The sequence below is a fragment of the Antedon bifida genome, chromosome 10 (assembly GCF_963402885.1).
Source record: "Antedon bifida chromosome 10, ecAntBifi1.1, whole genome shotgun sequence".
NCBI classification, from domain to species: domain Eukaryota; kingdom Metazoa; phylum Echinodermata; class Crinoidea; order Comatulida; family Antedonidae; genus Antedon; species Antedon bifida.
The window spans coordinates 15,724,666-15,750,075 of NC_136235.1; the positions used below are offsets into that span (position 1 = coordinate 15,724,666).

At 32.4% G+C, this 25,410-nt stretch overlaps 1 protein-coding gene across 3 annotated transcripts in view; it reads left to right on the forward strand.

The window, feature by feature from the left end:
• Nucleotides 1-1,271: 1,271 nt before the first annotated feature.
• The window catches only part of LOC144853906 (G-protein coupled receptor 54-like), a 36,395-nt gene continuing 12,256 nt past the window's right edge, over nt 1,272-25,410 (forward strand). The window contains exons 1-2 of one of the 3 annotated variants that reach the window (XM_078711771.1): nt 1,272-1,468; nt 15,604-15,677. The gene's annotated coding sequence lies outside the window, so the exon portion shown is untranslated. Of the gene's footprint in view, nt 1,469-1,492; nt 1,559-10,828; nt 10,968-15,603; nt 15,678-25,410 lie in introns of those variants that run through there. The other 2 variants (XM_078711770.1, XM_078711769.1) reach the window with 2 other exon arrangements.

Here is a 25,410-nt window from a genome sequence, read left to right on the forward strand (position 1 = left end):
CCCCGGAGAACTGAACATCTATATTTTTGCGACGCCGCGCGATAGCCATGAAAAATTCGCGACCAAAAACCCACCTGTATTGTGAATCGGATAACTGCTTTTGTTCCGCGGTCATAATAATGAAGATTACACTATTATAGCTAGCAATGCGAACTTATATTTACTGTAATTATACCGGTAATCGTGTGAATGTTGCTCAGACATTGAAATGAAGAAATATTGGATGAATATATGTTTTGACTTTTCAAATTACCCGACTCAACAAATATAATAGGCCTATACGTTATCTGATCAAAAAGAAAAAAAAAAGAAGAGCAGTCAGGCTTTCGAAGAATTATACAAAACAATTCGATTTTCGTTTTGTATCACACCTTGTTCTAAAGTTTTTAAAAAAAGGTGGCGCTCGGATTTTGGCCCGGATAACTAAACATCTAGATGTCTGCGACGCGATAGGCATGAACAGTTCGCGACCGAAAACCCACCTGTATTGTGCACCGGATAATTGCATTGGTTCCGCGGTCATAATAATGGAGATTACAATATATTATACCTAGCCATGCGAACTTATATTATTTATATTTACATTAATTATGGCACGTCTATTCTACCGGTAATCGTGTGAATGTAGCTCATACATTGAATGAAGAAATATTAGATGAATATATGTTTTGACTTTTCAAATTACCAGACTTAACAAAGATAATATACGTTACCTGATCAGAAAAAAAAAACAACATAAATATTACATATGCTTGAATACGACAATATTCGACTAAACAATTATGCCTAATGTATTAATGTTGGCTAATATTGAGAATATTAAACTAGGACGAATAACACCTTGTTCAAAATCCAGGCACATCCATCCAATAATGTGTTTGTTCCTTGCAGTAACAACGTCAGATACAAAAACAGTTTTTAGAATTGAATGTCACGAGCAATCCCTTCAATAATTACTTTAAAGGTAATCAGGTTAGACATAATCTTATTTTCTTCAAAGCAGATGGCAACGGTAATTAATGTACTTAGATAAATCTTGATTAGATAGGAATAATAACCTGGAAATAACCCAACTTTCTCTGTCAATAATTATTGCATTTAAGGGTTTCCCTTAAGATACGCCTCCGGTGTATACCTATATAGGCTACTATATGCGCAAACGCATTGTTGTTGTAATGTTAATCTAGTTATAATAACTTGGTGATTTATATACTCCAATGTCAATACTGGTTTGTATCAAGAGCTATCATATTGCACAGTGGTAAGATTCAAATGGCACGTTATGTGAGAAAACTTGAGTTTGAGATCGTTGTTGTCCTTCCGATGGACATTAGCCGTTGGTCAGTATAACTACATTAGACGATAAACCGATAGACTGGTCTAAACCATGGCGTTATCGATATCGTATTATCCGAATTTCCCGGTTTAGAATTATACATTTTTTCTTCAGTGTTCAACTTTAGCTTGCGTAAGTATTTGCTTGCCCTTACTTTCTGTAAACACGTGCTATTATAACATACCGAGTCAAAAGCTGTGTAAAGCACGCTTGCAATGTGTGGTGAGTTCCATTTCATTATGTGTTTAAATTACTTTTTGACAAAACTAGGCTACTCTACATTACATTACATTAGATTCTAGGGTGGTCTTTTTTACACTTCGTTGACAAGGTAGTCATCATTAACTTACTTTCTCTACAATAGGGTATCATTAGGTAACAGATCATTATTATACCTACATGTTATTCGTCTCAGGGGAATTGTAATGCAACGTTTGGCCAACAAATAAGAAACCCACAAGACGATGTTATTGCCAAGAATATTATAATCTATGTTTTTATGTAATTGTGATATCAGCAATATCATAGAAGCATAATATTTGCCTGTAGAAGATATATATTTCATTGTTATTTTTGTAGTATTAACAGCCTGTACTGTATTAGTGGGTGTATATATAACATAAAAGACCTAGTTATTATTTTTCACCGTAAAACTACGTGAATAATGTGAACAATTGTCCTCTGCTATTTTCGTCTAGATATATTGCCTAATAATTGAGTTGACGTCAGTGATTGCGCACATACACATCAGAGTTTGTAGTAAAATGTAAAAAAAATATCCCTAAATACTATATTTTTATATAATTCCAAAAAAAGGTACATTAAATTATTTTGTAGGATTATTGCATTAGTTTAGTATTTATACCAAAATTAGCTTCAGTGGTTATGTTACAGTTATTATTCAGTATTTGCAAAAAAAATGGAACATTTTTTTTAACGATTAAAACACATCTTATGGCGATACCAAATCCCTCCTGGTCCCTGAACACCACGAATTCAAAACTGTTTGAAGTAAAGGCTATTACTAATTTAACCACTGCAATGTAATCACATGACATTTAGCATTCGGTCATTGATGTATGTGAATCGATTATAGTCTGCACATTGGCGCCAAAATTCACCCACTGTATTTAACCCTTCTGATCTGGGATCAATATTATTTAGAAAGATTCATTTGTGATTAGAAGATTAGGTCTATAATCTGGTAGATTTGAAACATATAAGCTTAGTTATATACGGCAGTGATTAGGTATGAAACGCCAAGTAGAATTGCGTTTGCATTAAATCTGCTAAAAATACAGTTTAAACACTTAAATTATTCCAAGCGCCTGTTGTGTCATTGTGTGTTTCCACATATACACACGTACATGATTGTGAAGCATGTTAATATTTATAGTATGCAATTATATATTATTCCAGGTCTTACATTGTGGTATTCGTGTATATTTCATTTGACTGTGGCACACATTAGATGAATGATGTCATTTAGGTCATATCTTTTTAATATTTGGATATATTTTTGTAAGCTTTTGCCATGACTCAACGCTACTCCACAGTATATTAGAATTCTCATTTGGGGAACCTCTAATAAGGGGTCACTCAAAGGACCTTCAACATATATGAAGAAGCTCTGCATTGAGTGTTTCTATAGTTTGGCATTTTTACAGGTTAGAGTTTGCTTTTTGTTTCCTTTTATATTGAAATGGCTGTAATACTTTCTAGTGAAACGAAAGAGGAACAATAATGTTTTAGGATTACGACCAACCCCTATTAAGGGGACACCTCTATTTTAGGGAACATTTTGTTTGCTCCCGAAGATATCCTCTTAATAGGCCGACTTGTATTGAATTCTTTTACTGTATTAAGGTTTTTTTGAATTATCTGATTGTATTGTTTGGGTACCATTATTCATGATGACTATTGTGATGAAAATAACAATTTAAACTCTATTTTTGTTAGAATATGTTAGTAATGCGAGTGGTGACCACTTATTGATAAATCATTAACAATATACAGTCATCGCATGACTACATCGGAATCAAGTTTATATTTACGGCAGCTGTATCTATATCTGCAGAGAACTAATTAAGCTGCAGCAATCCCCGGGTACGTTGATCAGTAAATTAAATATCTACCATATCAGAATAATTCCAAATAAAAAACAATAAATAACGAAAATTTTGCGTCACTCTAATATAATGATATCACAGAAGACATAAAGTCTACGATTGGTGGTTATAAATAAACCATGCTATTGCTTGAAAATGGTTGATACACTCTCTCAATACATAATATCACCGTCTGAGCAGACGACAAAACAATTTTAAATTACATTCATCAAGTTCGTCCTACATTACATTTTCAAATGTTATAAATGACCGGTCAGTTATAGTCATTTTCAGAGAAAGAATGGATGACGTAATCAAAATGAGAATCTAGTACACTCCTCCTAATTTGCAATTTTCCCTGTACTGTAAGGATAACAATTTTGTTATCACAGGAATGAGCATTTTAAACTCGTTGCAAATGAATTGAAATTGATTTTACAGTGCTGGACGACCAATGACGTAATGCATACTTTGCATAAGTCTACTAAGATCGTCACACATCGAAAACTCCCTGAATGTTACTTCACATAGACCTACATACAAACACATTACATATCCGAAAAATGTATGAGATGCAAGACAATAATATGCCGTTGGCCTACCTGTTCTTTTTTATACCAGCGCTCATGTCTTATTGCACGTATCATGAACAAGGCCATATACATGGCTGCAATCGCGTGCTCAAGTTAGTGTTTACCGACCAACCGACCGACCAACCGACCGACCGAACGACCAACCGACCGACATAGTGAGTAAGAGAGTCTAATATAAAAATATATCAATTCAGGTTTAGTTAAAACACAATCAATATTCAGAAAAGATGTACGAGGCCATTCAGGACATTGTTAATTGCCGGTATTTCAATACAGTAATATAACATAGAATTAGTAATTATAGACTAATATATTAATTATATTCGGAGGTAAACAATTCTGTACAGACCTAATTAACTCTTCTCATATAATTAATATGAAAGCACAACGTTTTAATTATAGCTACAGAATTAAATTTCTATTAAAAAAGAATATTCTGTCTATATATAATTAATTTTGTAAGCGGGTTTTATAATTAGATTTCACGCCTAATAAACCTATAATGATTTGCATAATACACAGGTGAGTTATTAACCGAATTGCGTATTTGGCATTTGGTAGGCCTGTGTTATTATTGGAGTATACGGGTCATTAGTATTTTAGCAGACGTCCAATCATGATTTAGGGTAATTATTGGATTTTTTTACTATTCTAAGTTTCTGAATTTAAAGTAGGCCTAGACCTTTATTACGGTATCGTTTGGAAACGATTATGATTCACCTCATGGGTATAATAATAAGTACTAGGTAGCCTAACGTAACCACCATAAATACTCGAAAACTGTGTTTTATGCGCATGCGTAGGCCTTTTAATATTTACATCTTCTTTACTGTGACGTGAAAATGCGCAACCAATAAGAGTTGGAAAACATATTTTAAACGCCGCTTTTCGATTAAAGATAAGCTTGATCGAATAAGCACCTCAGTTTATACTCCTATTATGATGTAGGTCAACATAATCTTCTGACGACAATTACAAAACAATGACAATCAGCTAAATTCATTCGTACTATATTTTACACATTTGGGCCTACAATAACATGACGCATACCGGACTCCCGTACTCGAAATAAACCGCGAATCCAATTCTTTTCTTGTTAATTAGGCCTACTCATGCATAACGGGCTATAACTAGCGCCATCATCGTGTGTATTATAGGTCCATGGTTAAAGGTAGTCCTATTTAATATTGTACAGTTTTTCAAATAACCTTTCACTTCAATGCTGACATTATAATTTGGCTATATTTCTAAATTGGTTATACTTTAAACGATCGTTTAATTGTGTGTATTATAGGTCCATGGTTAAAGGTAGTTCTATTTAATATTGTACAGTTTTTCAAATAACCTTTCACTTCAATGCTGACATTATAATTTGGCTATATTTCTAAATTGGTTATACTTTAAACGATCGTTTAATTGAGACAACAAATGCGCACTGAAACCTGCAAAAATTGAACAAGCGCCACGAATCTTTGGTCGCTTACCGTATCGAGTAAGATTGATTAGTCTTGAATTTAACATACTGTAATTATTTAACGATACTATTCAAAAGCAGTAGTCATCCCAAGGTGTATCACAAGTTTAAGAACATCTAAATAAGAATTGTTGAGTTTCTCGAAGTTTCTACCCGTATCGTCCTCAGGCAGGTGTGAGAATGCGGGAAATCTATGGACATTGGGGAATATAAGTGAGATTGGGTGAGACTCGATGTGAAAGCTAAAATAATAGCACTAATCACAGTGAAAAGGATTGAAATTTGCCGCATTCTCACGTACGCCTGGGGACGATCGAAGCATACGGATCGAAATGTCGAGAAACAGTTCTTTTCAGAACTATACATTCAAACCTTTATATCAACAATTTGTTTATTTGTAAACCTACAAGCCTACGATAACCATTCTATATTATTCTATTGCCATAATATTTAACAAGTGTATAAGTAGGCCTGTATGTTGCACACTTCAACCTACAAATTGTGTCCAAAACAGAGAGTAAAAGACAACAAATATTACATTTTTTTTTAAATTTTATACGCATCCAACAGCGAGTAACTCGCAATTTACAGGATGGATAAACTAAAATTGATTAGCATTTATTGTATATTGTTGAGAATCTTTTAAAAACACTACAGTTTGTTCTAAACTTAAATTTACTATTAAGCAAAGAGCATGTTTCGGAAAAAACATGTATATTGTCTTTAAATGGAGACATTTTCTGAGAATGTCTCACTCGTGCCAATTGCATGACCAGGCGCGTACCATTATTATCTAAACCCGTAAAATTCACACGTGTTGTGATGAATTTAATTACCAAATTCTTAGTCCATGAAGAATATTTTTTTCTTTTCAAGAATTTAGGCGCCAGACAATCACGAAAGAAAAACAGATTAATAATGCATTGAGGTCTTACTTGAAGAAGAGTTGCACTTGCTGTTCGTAGATGCATGTCCAAAGGCGATCAGTGTTAGTTATTATATATTAGTAAATATGGAAAATTCCCTTTCGTAGCATAGAACAGTCAAGCCAAACTTTCAACCAATGAAAATATTTTCTCCATTCAACACTACCATTATGTTCACGTCCTGCATGCGAACCAAGCTTTAGGTCTCATATTGATTGCATATTAATTGTACGGTAGTCTGACACTTTGAACTGTTTGTGTTAAGCGACGGTATACAGACCGAACACCTTTAGCCCACTACGTTATTCAATTGGTTTCAAGTCTTATGATTGGGAAGGTAAAACTAAAAAGGAGGCGGCAGGACCATTAGGTCTATTATACTGAGTTGCTCATGATCGGTATAGTGCCTCCTCCAGGGTACAAACAGAGTTTCTCTTGTTTTTATTCTTTTTACCTCTCCTGTAGTGGTCACTTTGATTGGTGATCGCGCTTATGTGCGTCACTATTAAGGTAGAGTGGCATTTCCCCCTTTTCACCGGAGATGCAGACCATGTTTTTTGTACATATGTTTGTTTTATTTGTCTTTGTTTTTGTTTCTTTTGTGGTTCACCACCACCTTTATTCATTCAATGTTTCATTACATTTTTTTTTAAACATTTTCTACCTTTTTTAGTATTTTATGTTTTTTCCCTTAATATCATTTATAATTAATTTAGTATCATTCCGTTACTGAAAAATGTTTTTTTTTCATCAATTTACAAAACCAATTGTATTATTAATTAAAATTACAAACTTGTTTACTCATTAACATACACATTCATCTATACATAAATTTCACCTTTAGTATATATATTATTTTAATACATATAAATTACCGTAAATATTTGTATATATTATAAACACTTTTAAGTATAATGTACATCATACGAGAAAATATTGCACTCTTGTCTCCATTTTAGTTCATAGACTGCAATATCAATTAATTGAGCAGTTTTGTTATTATTATTATTTTAAGTATTACATGTAAACATACAAATTCATCTATATACATATTCACCTTTATTATATATATATTATTTTAAAAATATGAATTACTGTAAATATGTATATTATATATATTATAAACACTTTCCAGCATAATGTAACTTATACGATAAAACATTGCATTCATGTCTCCATTTTAATTTGTTTTTGTTTATGATTGTTGACTGGCATGTGTGTACTGTACATTTAAATGGTTACCAAACTGACAAGTACCTGCATCGTTTGGTATACTATTTTACATTGTAATTGTAATGTTTAATAAAAACATTTTTAAAATCGGCTTGCAGAAAAGTAACACAAATAAGGCACAGAATAGAAAGGTTGTAGCAAGCATAAACTACAGTAGCATAGTCCAAAAGCTTAACAATAATACATTTAATTGTTTAATCTGCTTCTGATTGATTTTATATGAATTAGGAGAGTTCTGGTGATAATCACCGGTGTATAATTGAATCTTGTTTCTATTCATCCAGTCCATGAGTTTCATTTTTCTATTAGTTATTAGAGTTTTTACGCAAACTTATTTGTATTTTCTTTATCTTCTGGATGGATATCTTGGATATTTTGTTCGTTGAATTCTGTTTGCCATTTTTATTACTTTAGTGGACATAGTAAAACATAAAATGAATCTTGAATGTTTTTGTTTTTGAGAATAAGAAATGATCTTCTTCATATGTCATTCGGACTTTAACACGGGTTCTATTTACATTTGCAATCCCTTCTTTAATTGAACGACTGTTGTTATTAACTGAGTTTGGTGTACTGCAATGGGCATCTAAAACTCTGTCTACGCTCTCAAACTGTTTGTTTATGACAAAAAATGATGTGACCATAATGGACATCATGATGTCATATCACTACAATATTTGGGGATATCACTACCATATTTGGGCACATCAAACTAGTTTGATAGTGTAGACAGAGCTTTAAAGCAGATCTTGGTTGTTAATTGGTTACAGTTTTCTTTCTCGTATTGGAATGACCAGATTACTTTGACCACCATCATTTGATTAACACCAATCAAAGTTGCTAAATATGTTCTCTCTGTGGTGTTACTTTAATTGAGAATGTGTTGCTAAGAATAATTGAAATGACTTCATTTTTTCTAACATTTCCAATCATGTGTATTTGCGAACTTTTCATCAGCGATAGTGCTGTTGTGACGGTATTTTCAGGTGGTTTCAAATATCCTAACTTGTAGTGTGTTGTATTATTGTCCGACATTTGCCTAATTGATAACATATTCTGATTTTCGCATCATTAATCACTTTGAAAATATATTATATTGAAATATAATTCATTCATTCATTCCGCTTTGTTCAATTTAATGCTTATGCTAATTTTAACAATATGCGTAAGTTAATTCTAGCATTATTATTAAACTGATATGTTACTTTACGAATAATATAATATTTTAAATGTCAAAATTTACAATTAACAATGACAGTAGTGGAAATGTAACATGGCTTATGTGTAGGTTCTATCAAGTTACTTGTAGTTTTTAATTCTAAGTTACATATTATGCTATATCAAATGTGGACTACGCCACTGCATTTTATGCTCTCCTGAATAAAAAATGTATCTACTGGATAGGTATGTTGTGGATCAGACCAGCATTTCCTTCCTTTTTATTTATTTGTTTATTTAATAACATCTTTATACAGGATTACACAATCAGGTAAAAGAAAACCTGTTTTGCATTGTTGCCCTGTCTTAAATACAAAAAAATCAGGGGGAAAAAATGTTTAGTTTTGTGGGGAAAAATTTGATCAATATCTAGCTTTACTAAAGCAATTGTTGGTGAATATTTAATTTCAGTTGGTAGGTTATTCCATATTTTAGCGCCTGCATCTTTGAACTACTCAATATAACCGTTTCGTTAAACACTAATAATAACGATTCCTTTATTATAGGCCTACACGTTCTATTTTTTTATTTTAATTACGATACTACTTGTATTTTATTTGATCGTCAAAATAGGTCTAACATCGTTTTTAATTACATTATGTGTAATAAACAAGGCCATATACATGGCTGCAGTCGCGTGATCAAATTTGAGTTTACCGGCCGACCGACCAACCGACCGACATAGTGAGCTGTAGAGTCGCGTTTGCACTGCTAAATCTGGTCTTATCGAGATTTGAAAAAGAGAAACGAATGGCATTGCTGCGGCATATGGTTGTACCACGCCACTGTTGAGCGTTCTGTAACGCGTTTTTGTCAACCCTCAGAAACGCAATTTAAAGCCGAGTACACGAATACTTAATTATAATTCAAGAGAATAACATTAATACTGATTGCTTTGTATACTAAAAGAGGATTAAATCAATTTATATTATTTACATATTGATAACGAATCCAATTAACTTTCCTCTTCATTAGTTGGATTATTTGCTCTACGCTCTCTGTCACCAAGCCGTCATATCTATCCATTTATCTTCGGGAATACTGACAAGTAAACGCCTGTGTGTTTATCAAAAGAAAATATTAAGTTTGTCGAAGTAGATTGTATTTATAGTACAAACTACGCGATATCGTTTACAAATCATACGGACTTGGACATCTCAAACAAACAATTAAGTTGATTAACATCAAAATCCATCTCGCATGTTTATTTAACTATAAACCAAAATTATAATACGTACGACCTTTAATGTTTGTGCCATTAATTTATGTGAAAGTGAAAGATTAAATACTTAATAAAAATGTTCCTATTTAATAGCGAAAATGTATTGCGGAAATCTCATTATCTTTACGGAAACTAATATAACCGGGGCATCTTTCTCGGCGCCCCTGGCGAAATTTCAAACAAAAGCAACTGATGGTAATAGCCCGTGGAATATTGACAAAATTGTCGGCCGGTTTAACCATGAGATAATATGATCTATATGGTTTAACATTTGAGATTACTTGTGTCTGTCCTTAGCCTTCTCTGGTTGTACTGGTTATTGATAATTGTTCCAACAACATGTTGAAAAGAACGTTCGTGTCAAAGGTCAAGCGCCATAGCCTGCCACGTTTCGAATGTGAAAATATTAAAGACAGCTTGAACAGTAAAACCACAGGTAATCCATCATTTTCAAGATTATTCCCGTCTGAAAATAATTCAAAAAGCTACCTTCAATAATCATAGTTAGGTCTGTGAGACCTTGCGAGTAATCGTAACCGTTTTATGGAATACACGTGCATTTCACTTCGCATGCGTAGATAAAACACAGGTAAATAAAACCGTTATTAATACCGTATTGGTTGATCCGACTGTGTGTCAGTTGACAGCCGTCGCGTTTGTCACTTGAGAATGCTTTTGATTGTGTACATGATGTTAGTTCATGCTTAACAATCAGAAACGTTTGTGCTCTTGGAGGACATACACGCTTTCAAATCTTTCCCAACGGTCTTGTTTTGAACTGACGAGAGCGGAGTTTTTTAAATGTGTGCGATACATTGGTACCAAGGTGATGGTGAATTGAATACAGATCTCTGCCGGTGAGTTTACGTTTGGTTTTGTTTGTCCTGGTTAAACATGTAAATGATACTTATGCTACTTTCTTGGCCTTTATGTTACCTCACATCCATTCATATTTTACTACCATATTTATATCAACAATATTTTACGAGGGTGGTCCAGAGTGTTGAAGAATTGCTATGCATAAGACCTGTTCAGGTAATTACCCAGGTACCCACCAATGTTAGCAAGGTCTGTGCTCATTATCCGGCTAAATAACAGCCTCGTTTTAATTGTATCAAGTTTATAATAGCTCGTTTTACGAAATGTAATGGTTGATGTGATGTATATCATAGGAATGTTGTTGCGTGAGTATCTATTATTAGGAAGAAAAATGTTATAATGTTGATATTTTAGTTAGAATTGTTTTGTTGATAGTAATCTTTTTGAAATCTGAAATTTCGTAATGTTACCGGTTACAGCATCAACGTGTATTATTCACTTGTGACATTCCAATATTGTTCAATTAGGCTAATGTTTAATCCCTACTAATTAACACCATTTATTGTTATATTTTTACCTTTACTTGAATATGTAAATGTATACGTATTTTGTTCGTGTATGGTAGAAGGGCTCACACATGAGTGTTCTCCCTATTCATGTTGATTTTGTTCTAAAAATGTGTATTTAATTTCTTTTGATTTAATTTTACTGATCAACTAATTCTCTCCTGTGCGAGGGTGTTTGCAGTATCTTTATTTATTTGTTTTTGTATCTATTTCATTTATTTCAACACTTGTAAATATTGTTTTGTGGTTGAAACCCTTCTACGGAAGATTGTATCTATTTTTCTAAAAGAGAGGACCAAATAAATTATTATTAATAATATTGCTATTGTTATAACCGAAACTGTGGTATAAAAACTATTTCTAATAATTCAGATTGTCTGCTATTTATATTACAATTGATGTTGTTCTCCATTGATGATTTATACCTGAGCCTTATAAGATGTGCTCATATAAAAGAAAAATGTAGGCCTTTGTGTAGTTAGAATTTGTACTATGTCCTACATTCACTATAATGGGTAATTAACTTCAAAGTCCTATTATTGTAGCTAGTTCCATTCTCCAATGTTATTTACTTATTACTTACATCGAATTACCATGGTCTTCTCTTTAAAACAATATTAACAATATATATAATATGTGACTGCCTTATATATACACAGTAATTTAAAACCCCTATTAAAGTTACTATAGGCCTATTATTGTGGCTAGTTCCATTCTCCAATGTTATTTTACGTATTACTACGTCAAATTACCAGGGTATTCTCTATAGAACAATATTCAATGTGACTGCCTTATATATACAGTAATTTTAAGTAGCAATGAGAAGTAAGTTGCTGAAGCATTGTTATCATCAGGTTACTATTTAAGATACATTGCCGTTGGTAAAGTAACATAAAACAAGTCGGACATTATATACCTACAGGATATTCTTTATATAATTTCCTTTCCTATGTCACTTGTTAAAATTGGCTCAGGTTATGAATATTTCTATACTATTTCCATATCGAGCTTCAGGTGATATCTGGATTCTGGCGTCATTTGTCGTCAACTATCTATTGCTTTTACAATGTAAAATTTCTAAGACATCCCATTAACTATGCATTACAGACATATTCTCCTCTCAACAACTATATACATTTTAGGTACCGTAGTATTATGAGTTCGCATGTCGGTATACAAAATGTATAATTACTATTTTATTTGATCCGGCCAACACCAAGGTTAAATTTCATGAAAGAAACGCATTATCTCATTACGTAATGATAACATTGAGTTAAGTGCAGAAGTGCATGTCTTATGATTACCCCCAGCGTTTACGCCGCAGTCGATTTCTTTTAAGTGCTTTTCATTTTTAAAAAATAATTATAGATCATGTTTTCTGAATTATTTATAAAGAAAGTGGCAGAAGTGAGCAATTTGTCACGAATATATAAATAATGGTGCTTTTCTACCAAGCTAAGATTTTGAAGTGTCATATGTTTCAATATGTAATAATAAGAAGAAGATTGATTGGCTAAGGAAATTGTAGTGTATGACCAAAATGTAATATTACACCAGTTTCAAATCTGTGAAAAACGTGTTGCACTTAAAATAATGAACATCCTTTTTAACTTTTATAAATATCTGGAGTTGTCTGAATTGTCTAATTGGAAACTTTTCATTCTATGTTACTATACACGAAATACGAAAGAATTTTATTAGAAGTAATGTTGTATTTAGCTTGGAGTTGCTAAATGCAGGTTTTATAGTCAGTACATTTTCTTAAACCAATTTTAGTCAAATTTGCCAGATAACATTTGAAGAACTAAAATATTTATTGAAAAAAAGTAAAACTCAAGAAGTAAAAATGCAGTGAGTACAATCAATAGTATTAAGTAACAATTAGAAAATGAAGTGTATATACAAAATGTGATGTTATGTTTGTAATCGATAGGTCTATTTGAAAAAGATATTTTTTAATGTATTAGAAATTGCGACTACCAACTCTTGACTTTAAAACTGGTGAATTTTTAAACTAACAAATGACTTCGCTCATTGGCTAACTAAATTTTGCTGGATCTAAAAATTGCCCGATTACTTTATGATATGGTCACAATTGCAATTCATTACGATTAATTAATTGCTTTAGTGGTTAATTGATATAATTATAATATAGCAGATAATAATTCATTACCATACTATTTTAGACATTCTCAGAATGTGAATTATAAATGAGTTTGTATCCATTGTATAAATGCAATCTGATCAAACAAGTTACCAAATGGTGAGTTTCAACGAAACGAACAAAAACATTCATTGTGACGTTGGCCCATCACAAACAAATATTTTGTAAAACATTGATCGTTGTTTTTTTCATGTTAGTGTGTTGTTTAGTGTATCCTCTACTAAACGTCATCTTAAACATCAGGTTTTTTATTTAATGTTTCTAAATTATGCTGTAATGAAAGATTAAACCATCTCGTCATCAGTTAACGAGCTTACAACCGGAATATAAGATCTTAAGTATACATAATGCTATGATAATTTTTACCGGAATTACGGAAATGTTTTTGATGCAATCCACTCACAAAAGCTCTAAATCATCCTTCGTCTCATTAAATTTGTAATAGAGGAGGACTGCAAATTATAGTTCCAAGTTTAAATTTCATACAAATAACTTGTAGATATAATTTGACATGCAGATTGCATTTGTGAAAAAAAACGATATAGTTGTATAAATTAATAAGCAAGAATATTTTACAATACCGCATGGAATTTCATAAATATTTGCATACATAAGCAAATATGCTTTTCTTACAATGGTAAAACATTTATCTACGGGTCACATGATAGAATAATCCCTTAGATGATGCCGTTCTATGCAGGAAAAAAAGGATTTCAAAGTATAGGGCATAATGATCTATAAAGCTCTGTCTACACTATCAAACTGTATGTGAAAAAAAAATGTGTGATGTGCCCAAATCTATGGGCACATCACTTAAAGTTTGATAGTGTAGACAGAGCTTTATTGTCTATAAAGCACAGCCAAATAAACTAAGCACTCAAATTTGATTTATCAGAATTAGTTCGCGACTTCACATTTTTTACTGATATTCTTGGAAATTGCAACCTCTTAAATAACGTAAGTAAGAATGAACGTCGGTCTTTATTACCTCCGCCAAGGAGGTTATTCTTGTATGTGTTCGTAGCTCGTTCACACTAGGATTAAACACACGACAGTACAATTACGTTAATCAATTCCAGTCCTTAAATAATTTTCATTGTTTATCTTGTATTGTGAGCAATATATATTTGCATTTGTTGTACTAAACATTTAAATATGATAAAAGACGATGAGCTGTTTATTAGTGTCTGTTCACCTTAGCTTGTTATGGAAAATTTAATAGAAATATAAGAAATATTAATAGTTATCGACAATTACATCTTTATACCAACGTATACTTTCAATGAACTCCAATTGTAATTAGCAGAACTATGATGAGCATTATTGATTGTTAAATTATCTTCTATCTTCTGTAACATTATCAGCAGGCGCAAGTACACGGCAAATACCTGCAATTTGGAAAATGCACCATTTAGTCCTATAGTACATTCGAACTAATGGAGATGAACTCTAATTGTCTTCTCCGTACTTTGAACTACTACCACTAATGCACTGCTTTTAATGAATCATTTTTAAACCTAACCGAAGATATTTGCTTTAATCATGATTCATTAAATTATGTTAACTGAAAGCAAATCTTTCTGGTTTTATTTAGTTTGCAATCTTCCAACAGACTAAAGCCCACTTACTTAAGCAAAAAAAAAAAAAAAAAAGGTTCAATGAGCTTGCTCTTGATCAAAACTGGAATTTCTGTCACATACTGTAAACTAAAGCTATGTCTACAAACAAACTTTATGTGACAAAAAATGTGATGTGGACATGATGATGTCATATCACTACCATATTTGGAAATATCACTACCATATTTGGGTACATCACACTTTTTGACAAACTAGTTTGATAGTGTAGACAGAGCTTAACATACGATGAACTGCAGTTTGTATAAAAGTATCTGTGTTCTGTTTGTTTTTCATTTACTGTAGTTTGATTGTTTTTCTCTTGCAGAAAACGCTGTTGAACACCGTGTCGTGATGATGATGATGATCGCGATATCGATTGTGTTTTAAGATGTAGATTAGGTGAGTTTTTTTGAATAAACTATTATTTATTTTTATACGGTAATTCCAATTTGTCTGAAAGGAAATCTGGGTAAACCAGGAAATCAATCACGTGATTAATAACCACGCAGGTGATAATGTTTGCATGTGGGTGCGCGGTCTGTGTAATTAAGTTTTGATAAATAGTAGCATAACTGCAGATTCAGTAAATAACAAATGTTTTGTCATATTATTTTCCCTGTCTCCTCCATGGTGATATATGCCAACATTAGTAGTTAATGTCAAATGTGATTAGTGGGGAGGCTAATTGTTTTGTATCTCCATTCAATGCATTAAACTTGGAATGCAATTCCAATTGTAAAATGTCAAAAGTCGAAGCCTACTACACCTAAGGCTGAAAGATCGCGAGCCACTTCACAGTCCATCAACGGGCTAAGCGCGAGTACATGAGACTGGCGAGATGTGAGTTATTGAAGCACATATACACTACGGTAATTGATGACGTCCATTCAATCAAATACAATAATAAACATCAATGCAAAATATTGTGTAACATATGTGTTATGTCTGGAGCACCGGTTGCTTTTTCTACTCGAAACATCAATACAAATTAAACAAATAACTTGGATTGAAAAGTATTCATGGATTTTACAATGTCATCACCACTATATTTTCAAATTATATTTAGTAGTTTGTAGAGTGTACTTAATTAACCGTGCTGTAACATATTGCACTCGTTTGAAAATTGCAGTACTTTACAATTAGCTGCAAGATAAGCATTCTCTCACACGGTGCACTGCTTAATAGATTGATACAGACGCCGTATCGTTACATTAAACAATATAAAAAGGAACGGTTTGGTAATCATAAATGATTGGTTCGAAAAGGAAATGATAATCCACTAATACTGTACACGCTTACGTGTTGTGCAAAACATAACTCTTACAACGAAAGTGGTATTCATTGATTTACTACCGGTATGACTAATGTGAATGGTTAAAATAATATATGTTTTATACTATATATAGAATATAGTTATTTCTCCACGCTTAGTTTAGTGAATCATTTATTTTTGAAAATGTCTTGTAGTTAAAGATGATCTTACATCATGTGCATTGTTATTAGTAGATTAGTAATTTACTATCAGTATGACTAATGTGAATGGTTAAAATAATAATATGTTTTATACTATATAGACTATAGTTATTTCTTCATACTTACTTTATTAAATAAATTATTTTAGAAAATGACTAAAGATGATCTATACATCATGTCCATTGTTATTAGTAGATTAGTAATTTACTATATATTGCGATTGGAACGAAGTAGACGGCTTGTCCATAACGTGTGCTTGATTCAATTCTGAAAATGAATCTTATGAATAAGTTAGTTGTTATTTAAGCATAAATTAGGCCTCCGCAAATATACAGTTATAAAACTCTAGAAGCAATAGTCGTAGTCACATTTCTATTAAATTTAATTTTATTTAACCACGGAGGCCCAGATCAACACATGGTTGTTCTTCCCTGAATAACTTACATTGTTTGTAATAGGCCTACTCTGTAACTACGCTTTTAACCAGTATGTGTTATATTTGGATGGCAGTCTAGATCTGTTAATCATTATTTGTCCCGTTTTGTTGTTTTGTTTATCCATTTTAAAGGTAAACAAATCATGAACTATGCGAAATACTTACAGTAATGTGTAAAGGAGTACGTTAAACAAAAATGCTTCATACAAGAAAAAAAACTGCACACTGTATTACTTATACTGTATACGTTATTTCATCATTCTTTACTTTACCAAATTGTTTCTAAAATTACTTGGCGTGTAATTTAAAGTTTCTATAGGTACAATCCGCTATCGGTGTACATTTGGTACTGTGAAACGTGTGGTTTAATTATGCTGTCTATATTTAATTACACACACGGTTTACCGTGCAGATAGCCACAACCACCGGCTAGTAACACTATTGCAGACTACCATTTAACTACATTGATGTCATGGAGATGGACATTGGAGTTCTGAAAACAATACATGGAAAACAAAATTGCATGTAGAATAATGGTATGGTGTCTATAATAAATGCTATTTTTATATTGTCTTTAAATTAATTACGAACGGCACACAAGGTAGGCCTAAAATAACTGTAATTTTTAAGATATACCAACTGCAACACTGCTCCGGGAAAATGTTCAGTGTAATCTTGTGGAGATAAAGATGGAGAACTGCTGGAAAAATTAGGTAAATCAAATCTCACCCTCATCTAACCTGTCTAGTTCAAACGAAACGTTGATGTAGAGGTTATTCTCATGCGTTTACCTTTTGATGAAATCCTCACTGCTTGTAATGGATTGCATAACAATTAATCTCATCTGAAATTCACTTGTACTACAAGGTAAATTAGACGTCCCTCGTCAGTGCGACTGACTTTGGTTCTAAATCCTTATGAACGGCATTAACATGCTATGGATTTAGTCACATCCCTGGAAGATGTGTTTAAAATCCAGTATACGCAGAAAGTGAACGCTTATAATATAGTCAATGATTACAAAAGGATGATCCACGTGTGCTTTAGTGGCTTAATGAAAATCTCGTTAATACCAAAAAGCTTCTCAATATTGAGTTATCAAATTCCAAAGTGGTTAAAGAAGTGGTGCTCTAGAAAATACACACTAACATGTATTTAGATAGCAACCGATACGTTTAGTTCAAACTAAATCAACTTTGACAATACGCAAGTGCGCTTTGAAAAGCAATCATGAGTATTCGGTGTCCAGCACAATCTGGGTATTTATGTAATTGCGCATATATGTTATTGATTAATTTTTAATTGTTTTAAGGAAAAAGTTTGATAAAACATGTTTCTTGATTCTTGATAAACATCATTATCAAAAATCAATACTCAATATTCACTTGTTCTATTCGTTTTCAACGCGGCATGATCAATATACGTTGAAATATATACAAACGGAACGATTGATTGATCGATTGATTGATTGAGTTTCCAAGAATTTCACTGCCTACTTTAATAGAAATTGTATAAATTGAAAACTTTTGGTTAAATTTTTAAAAACAGACATATAGCTCTATATACAAATGGAACGATTGATTGATTGAGGTTTTTAAGTTGTGAATTGCACTACCTTTCATTATTCAATCATACATTGAAAACTTTTGGTTGCAAAATATGAACCTGATTCTGAAGATTGCAGCAATCTTGCGATTTTCAATTATGAAGTTACTGTTTGTCCAGTATGTATGTATCGCCACTAATCATTCAAATTAGTTTTTGAACGGGGTTGGACATGTTGCTGCCACTTAGTGTATACTCTCCATTCCCGCAGTTTCTTTTTGGCATAGCATCTAACCTAGTTTCAACTTATGTTCTAAAACATTTTTAACCTCTCATAATTGATATTAACTGCATGCTGTGGAGACTTTTATTGCGCTTGAAGTAGTACCTTCTGGCATTTCATAACATCTTCACAATCTGTAGGGTTTAAACTCCACTAATCCTAGAAGAAGTTGATGAGACGAATGTATCATCATTAACCAATGCTTCAAAATGCTCTATGCATCAACAATTTAGGCACGAATTCAAATGACTGTATATTATTATATAAATACTCAGAATATGGCTATTAAATTGACTAATGAGAGCAAAAAGTCAAATTATAGGAAAGCAAGATACAGAAAATCTATTCACTGAGTAATAATTATTTCATACCTACTCAATGTGACTACTCAATGCCCTTAAAAGATTGCATCAGTAATCATCCCATGTCCCAGTCATTTCAATTGGCACTTGGCTCTTCTATAACTTATTTAAATCATCGTTAAATATGCTCTTTGTACATGGCAGAGGCGGTTATGTCCTTCGTTATCGGTGAAAACCGAACAATCTATGTCAATCATAAATATGACGTCATCTCGTGCTGCATTAGTACACAACAAAATTAATGTTTATAGAAATGAAAAATTGACTTAGATTTATTGTAACAGTCACAATATTAAGAGATTGTAAACGGGAATTGTTCGGAATATATTAGAAAGATACTTTACTGTTACAGGTTACCTGTTACTTCCAGTACGAACAAGTAACAGGACAATTTCTACCCCGGGGGAGGGGGTGGGCGGTTACTGTGCCAAAGTGCAAACACGCATTTATACAAATGTCCTCTAACTACTCATAAACAAGCATGTCAGTATAACCTTATTTATTGTCTAAATTTGTAAATTTTAAACTAAGCGAGAATTTTAATGAAGTATGTTTTTTTAATGCTTCATCCCAGACAAATAAGTTGTCCCCAGTTTTTCAATATTAATCCAATACCTCTAGGTGCATACCTTATTAGCAAAGAATAATATGCATTTATTCATATATATATTGAGTGATGATGAGTGATTATAATATCGTATTGAGCACCTTTCAGAGTGACATTGAGTAATTTATTTTATCTCCTAAAGCCATCAATCCTTCTATATTATATGTGTCAATATCAGGAATTGCAATCATTCCATCAAAATTGTGAAATGATTGTAATCGATTTTCCCTTTTCCAGCTCAATTTTTGTTACATATTATATCTCAAGTTTACAGAGAAAGTACAATGAAAATGGTAAGCCTAGATAAGCTTACGAAATTGACAATAATTACGGATAATTACATATCGCACTACCAATCCATGGTCACCATACCGTGATGTGTTCATTACTGTTGCTCGTTCACTTAACTTTTAATGAAGTTTTCTATTCGAATTGAAACGTAATTACTGAATAATCAAATATATACTGCAATTAAAATTGTATTGATTGGCTCCCCATATATATGGTAATTATTCGATAATATATGAAATTTAAGATGCAGTTGGTATGAGGTGCAACAGCTGAATATCCGAGATACTATAAAGAACCATAAAGTAAACTCTCAAATCAAATCTATCCGCCGGCTAGAAAAATAAATCATTGATTCGATTAAGGACGTGGGAAATGCAAGCTGAACACACTGACGAATACACACATCATCAGTACTTCAATTACAGTAAACCACTGGACTTAATTAATGTTGATTCTTCCTCCCGAGCTGGAAAATATCTATTAATCAAACAAACATGATACATAACGGATAAGGAAGCTATTTACAAACGATATACTACCAGTCTAACATAATACATAAGAATCAATATACGTGATACCAGTATCACGCCACAACTAACATACCGTAATTTTTTTTTAAAGAAAAAGATAAATAAGATAATACAGAAACATAGCTTATAGCATAACGTAAAGATGAATAATTATATATGCTCTATTAGCTTGGTTGTCACTTGGGCGCAACGCGACGACGTCGGAGGCACAACGCAATCACAAGCGACATTTCGGATGATCCATAGCGGCGTGATTACTTGCGTTGCGGTGACGCCCCTGCGGGAAAAAATAATCAATACAATTTGCAAACGTTCGCCGTCTGTTTGCTTACCGCGTCTGTGTCACATTATTTTATTCACTCATTTCGTTTATTTTTTTCTTTTTTCCAAAACAAATAATAATTCACATTATGTTTAAAATCAACATGTGTGAATAAAGGTAGACAGTGGGGCTCGAATACCACGGAAAACTATACAAAATACGAATAAATAATTAATATTATTATTTGTTTCAGTTATAGGTGATATAATATTACAATAACAGTTTCTCATGGTAGTAGTGACGTCATTTAATTCACAACACATGGGATTTCTCCGTGGGACCGATCAATACAAAATTGATTATTGCTGATAAAATTGAAATTACTATACAGTACTGTACATTTTGGTCAAAATATTTGTCAACTTTCTACTAGACAGTGTTTGGTAGGCAACATATAAAATCAAATTTCCTTTTATGAAATAATCTATTATAAATAATTTCATTCACATTTATTTAAAACAGTCCAAAAAAAGCCTACATTTACAATAAGTTAAACGGTAACAATAATAGGAGCTGTTTCAGGGATCGGAAACAGAACCCTTAAACAGAAAAAAAAAAGACAATTAAACAACTGCATGAAATATCATAAATGTTCCAGATATTTCATTTAAAAAATAAAATTTAACTAATTTAATCGATAAGCAAAATAAACCCAGTGTGAATACAAGCCCCGAAGTCGTAAGATTTTGTTTCTTACCAGAGAAGTAAATAAAGCTGAATAATAGCGTTTGGACTTTGGATTCATGAAATTTGCTCAATATGATTGCATTATGATTGTATCATTTTAAGCTATCTGTTATGTACAAATATTATAATCTATAATAGGAGCTGTATTAGTCTACTGTGGTGAACTTCATTTTATGTCCAGCTTTTACTGACCTAAACCATATTTTCCAGTCAGCGTGTCACACTGTTCATAATAAGCCAACTATTGGTTGTTTCGTTATGAACTCAGCTAGTTAAACTAGAAATCACTGTTAATTTAAGGTGAGCCTATTTTTTTCCTAATTTTGTATATCGTACATATTTTTAAATACAGAGTAATATAATAAATATACAACCGATAATGAACATAATTAATATAATGCAACATGGTTGTCCATGTTGAAGATGAGACAAATGTATGTAGTTGCTGGCCATGCTACGATTGCAAGAGACACATTCATAATGTCAAACAGCTTCGTTTGAAAATACAGTACCATGTTTACCCATTACATGGAGTTAGTTGCATCAAACTCTATATTCGAAAGTAAAGAAGCGGACAAATATGGTATGTTCGTAGAGCAACGTTTTTCGGGTTTTAGAATTTCATTAATTTATTAGATCAATGGCTTTCTTAGAAGCTTAGGGTTGGTTAAAAGTTCTAATAGTTGCACCACTTTCATAAATGAACACCAACATGAAAGAAATGCTCACGTTTTTGCATTTCATTGACATTACGTCAGTTGTTATATACAATATATAATTTTTATCAATTATTAATACCTATTCACATTGTAATTACACTTTATACATTGTTGAATTGAACAATACGTTAGAACATTATTCAAGGACAAAGGTATTTTAATATGGTCGTAAAAATATTATATACTTGACCCCCAGTGTATCAACTTATCTAAAAACCTATTAGAATAATTATCACTGTTGAGCTTTAGGCCATTGAATAATAGGCCTACACTAATGAGGGCGTAAACATGCTCGTTTACCCAGTAGTTTTCCTTAATTGCGTATTCTTATAATAATATCGTGATAATGAATTATTGGAGAAGTTCAACTATTCTTCTGTTCTATTATGATTTCCACACTCCTCCCAAGTTCTTATTTCTTTAGTATTTGCAAATTTAGTTTCTACGTGCACTCTCTCCTCCTTTAAGTCCTTTGGTAGTTGGACATTTAGTTTTTCCACTTTTTTAAAAGTTCTTACAGTAGTTCGTTGGTTGTTGGAAATTTAGTTCTTAGTTTTTAGTAGTTAGATAGTTAGTTTTCCACATTCTCTCTTCCTTTAAGTTATTAGTTCTTTGGTATTTGAAAATTAAGTTTTTTAGTGTTCTACTTTGTCTCCTTCTTAGTTCTTTGGTAGTTGGACATTTAGTTTTCCACAAGTTCCTACTAGTTTCAGTTTACAGTTCTTTGGTAGTTAGACATTTAGTTTTCTACAATCTCACCTCATTTAAGTTCTTAGTTCTTTGGTAGTTCTACATTAAGTTTCCACATTCCTCTCCTCCTTTCAGTTCTTAGTTCTTTGGTATTTCTTGTTTTGAACAAGTTCATTGATTGTATTCTCCATCGATTTCCTAATATCAACAAAATTAAATGTAAGCCTAAAGGAAGAAACTTGAAACCAATCCCAACAATAAGTTGTTGATATATGTATTATTGTGGTAATCTGCAAGAATGAAAAATGTTAAGTTACCCCACCTGAAATCATCGTATTGATGCAGGCATCCCTACAATTAAACCAGAACTGCTGTGGTATGCAACCGATTGGTAATGATATCTACTGGTGTAACACTCGCAACAGGGGACTAAAGTAATTCTCGAATGTACCGTACGCATGCGCAACACAGCTGAAATCTGGAAAAGGTTTTTTTTTTCTTACTGTCCTCTCTCTCTCAATTTCTGCATAAAATTATACTTTTTTCAGATGTTCAATTTGATATTAGCAGGTATAATTTAACGCTCATCCAACTGAGACTTTTGTATAATAGACGTAACTGTAAAAGTTTAATACCGGGGTATTACAATGCGAGGTAATATGTATATACTACTGCGATCTATAAAATATTCAAATATAATACAGTTTGTATAAATGACGAAAGTCATAGTTGCTGCAACCAGGAGAAATAATTAAATCAAAGATCTATAGTTATGTGCCTAACGGGAAACGGTAAACGTTATAATTCGCATACTATATTGGACTTAACGAGTCAGTTGTGTGTCAGCAAATAGATAGTCACGTTTTATAATTTAAATAAATGAATGTAATTGAATTCTTACGGGTAAACTAAGGCCGGCTGTTTTTTTTTTGTTGGAATTTTTAAATAAACATTACCTATTCGTATTTTAACCATTTCGATTATAGATATCGTTCTGTTATCTGCTGGTATTAGTTAATTAAGTACAAGCCATTTCATTTTTGTAAGTGAGATGGCAACGTGGTGACCGCCAATGTAGCTTGTCCGAGCGTTCATTATATTGAGTCTTTCTTGATCCTGATAAGCTGTATCATTTTTCACTCTGTCATTAAGATTTAACACGAGATTGATTAAGGAGCTCGTAGCGACACATTAAAGACCAAGTTCATTCATGCAATTCTTTAATGAAGCATAGTCTGTAGTGTTAAATACGATTGCGTCCACACATTGTTATACAAGTAAAGTAACAAATGTAAAGCTTACGTTTGATCCGCTTGGGGTGTAGATTATTGTAAAGCTTTAGCTCAATCGTCTTTTTGTCTTTTACGTGTTTGTAGTTGTTTATTTGTACAACTTAGCATTCAGTTTGATTTATTTTTATTTAAATTTGTGCCTATTTTCGGTACTGTATCTATAATTTGTTGAAATGCAGTATCAAATGTACCACATGTGACGCCTGTATAGTGTACTATGCCATAATACCATGAGAATATGCTAACATTCAAATGACATTATGAACTACAGTACTGATATTTTGATCTTAGCGCTCCCCTTGATTCGCCCCGGCTAGTAAATATCACTCTACTTACATATTCTTACCTTTCTAACTGTTGTAATATCACTCTTCTCTAGTAATATCTTTTCTTAAGTTTGTGATCTTGCTATTCTCACTCTTATTATCACTACTGTCACTCTTGTAGTCTTACTCTACACTTACGAGAATGACATTCTTCTCCTTCCTTACGTTTTTTATATTACTCTTCTTACTCTAGTAGCCCAATATCATTCTTGTATAAAGTCTTAATCGTCGCATCTTCGCATTCTTATATATTCTTCTTATTCTTGTCAGTGATCTCACTGTTTCTTCCCTTGTGATCTTACTGTTTCTTCCCTTGTGATCTTACTGTTTCTTCCCTTGTGATCTTACTCTTTTTTCCCTTGTGATCTTACTCTTTCTTCCCTTGTGATCTTACTCTTTCTTCCCTTGTGATCTTACTCTTTCTTCCCTTGTGATCATACTCTTTCTTCCCTTGTGATCTTACTCTTTCTTCCCTTGTGATCTTACTCTTTCTTCCCTTGTGACCTTACTCAAGTTCTTCCCTTGTGATCATACTCTTTCTTCCCTTGTGATCATACTCTTTCTTCCCT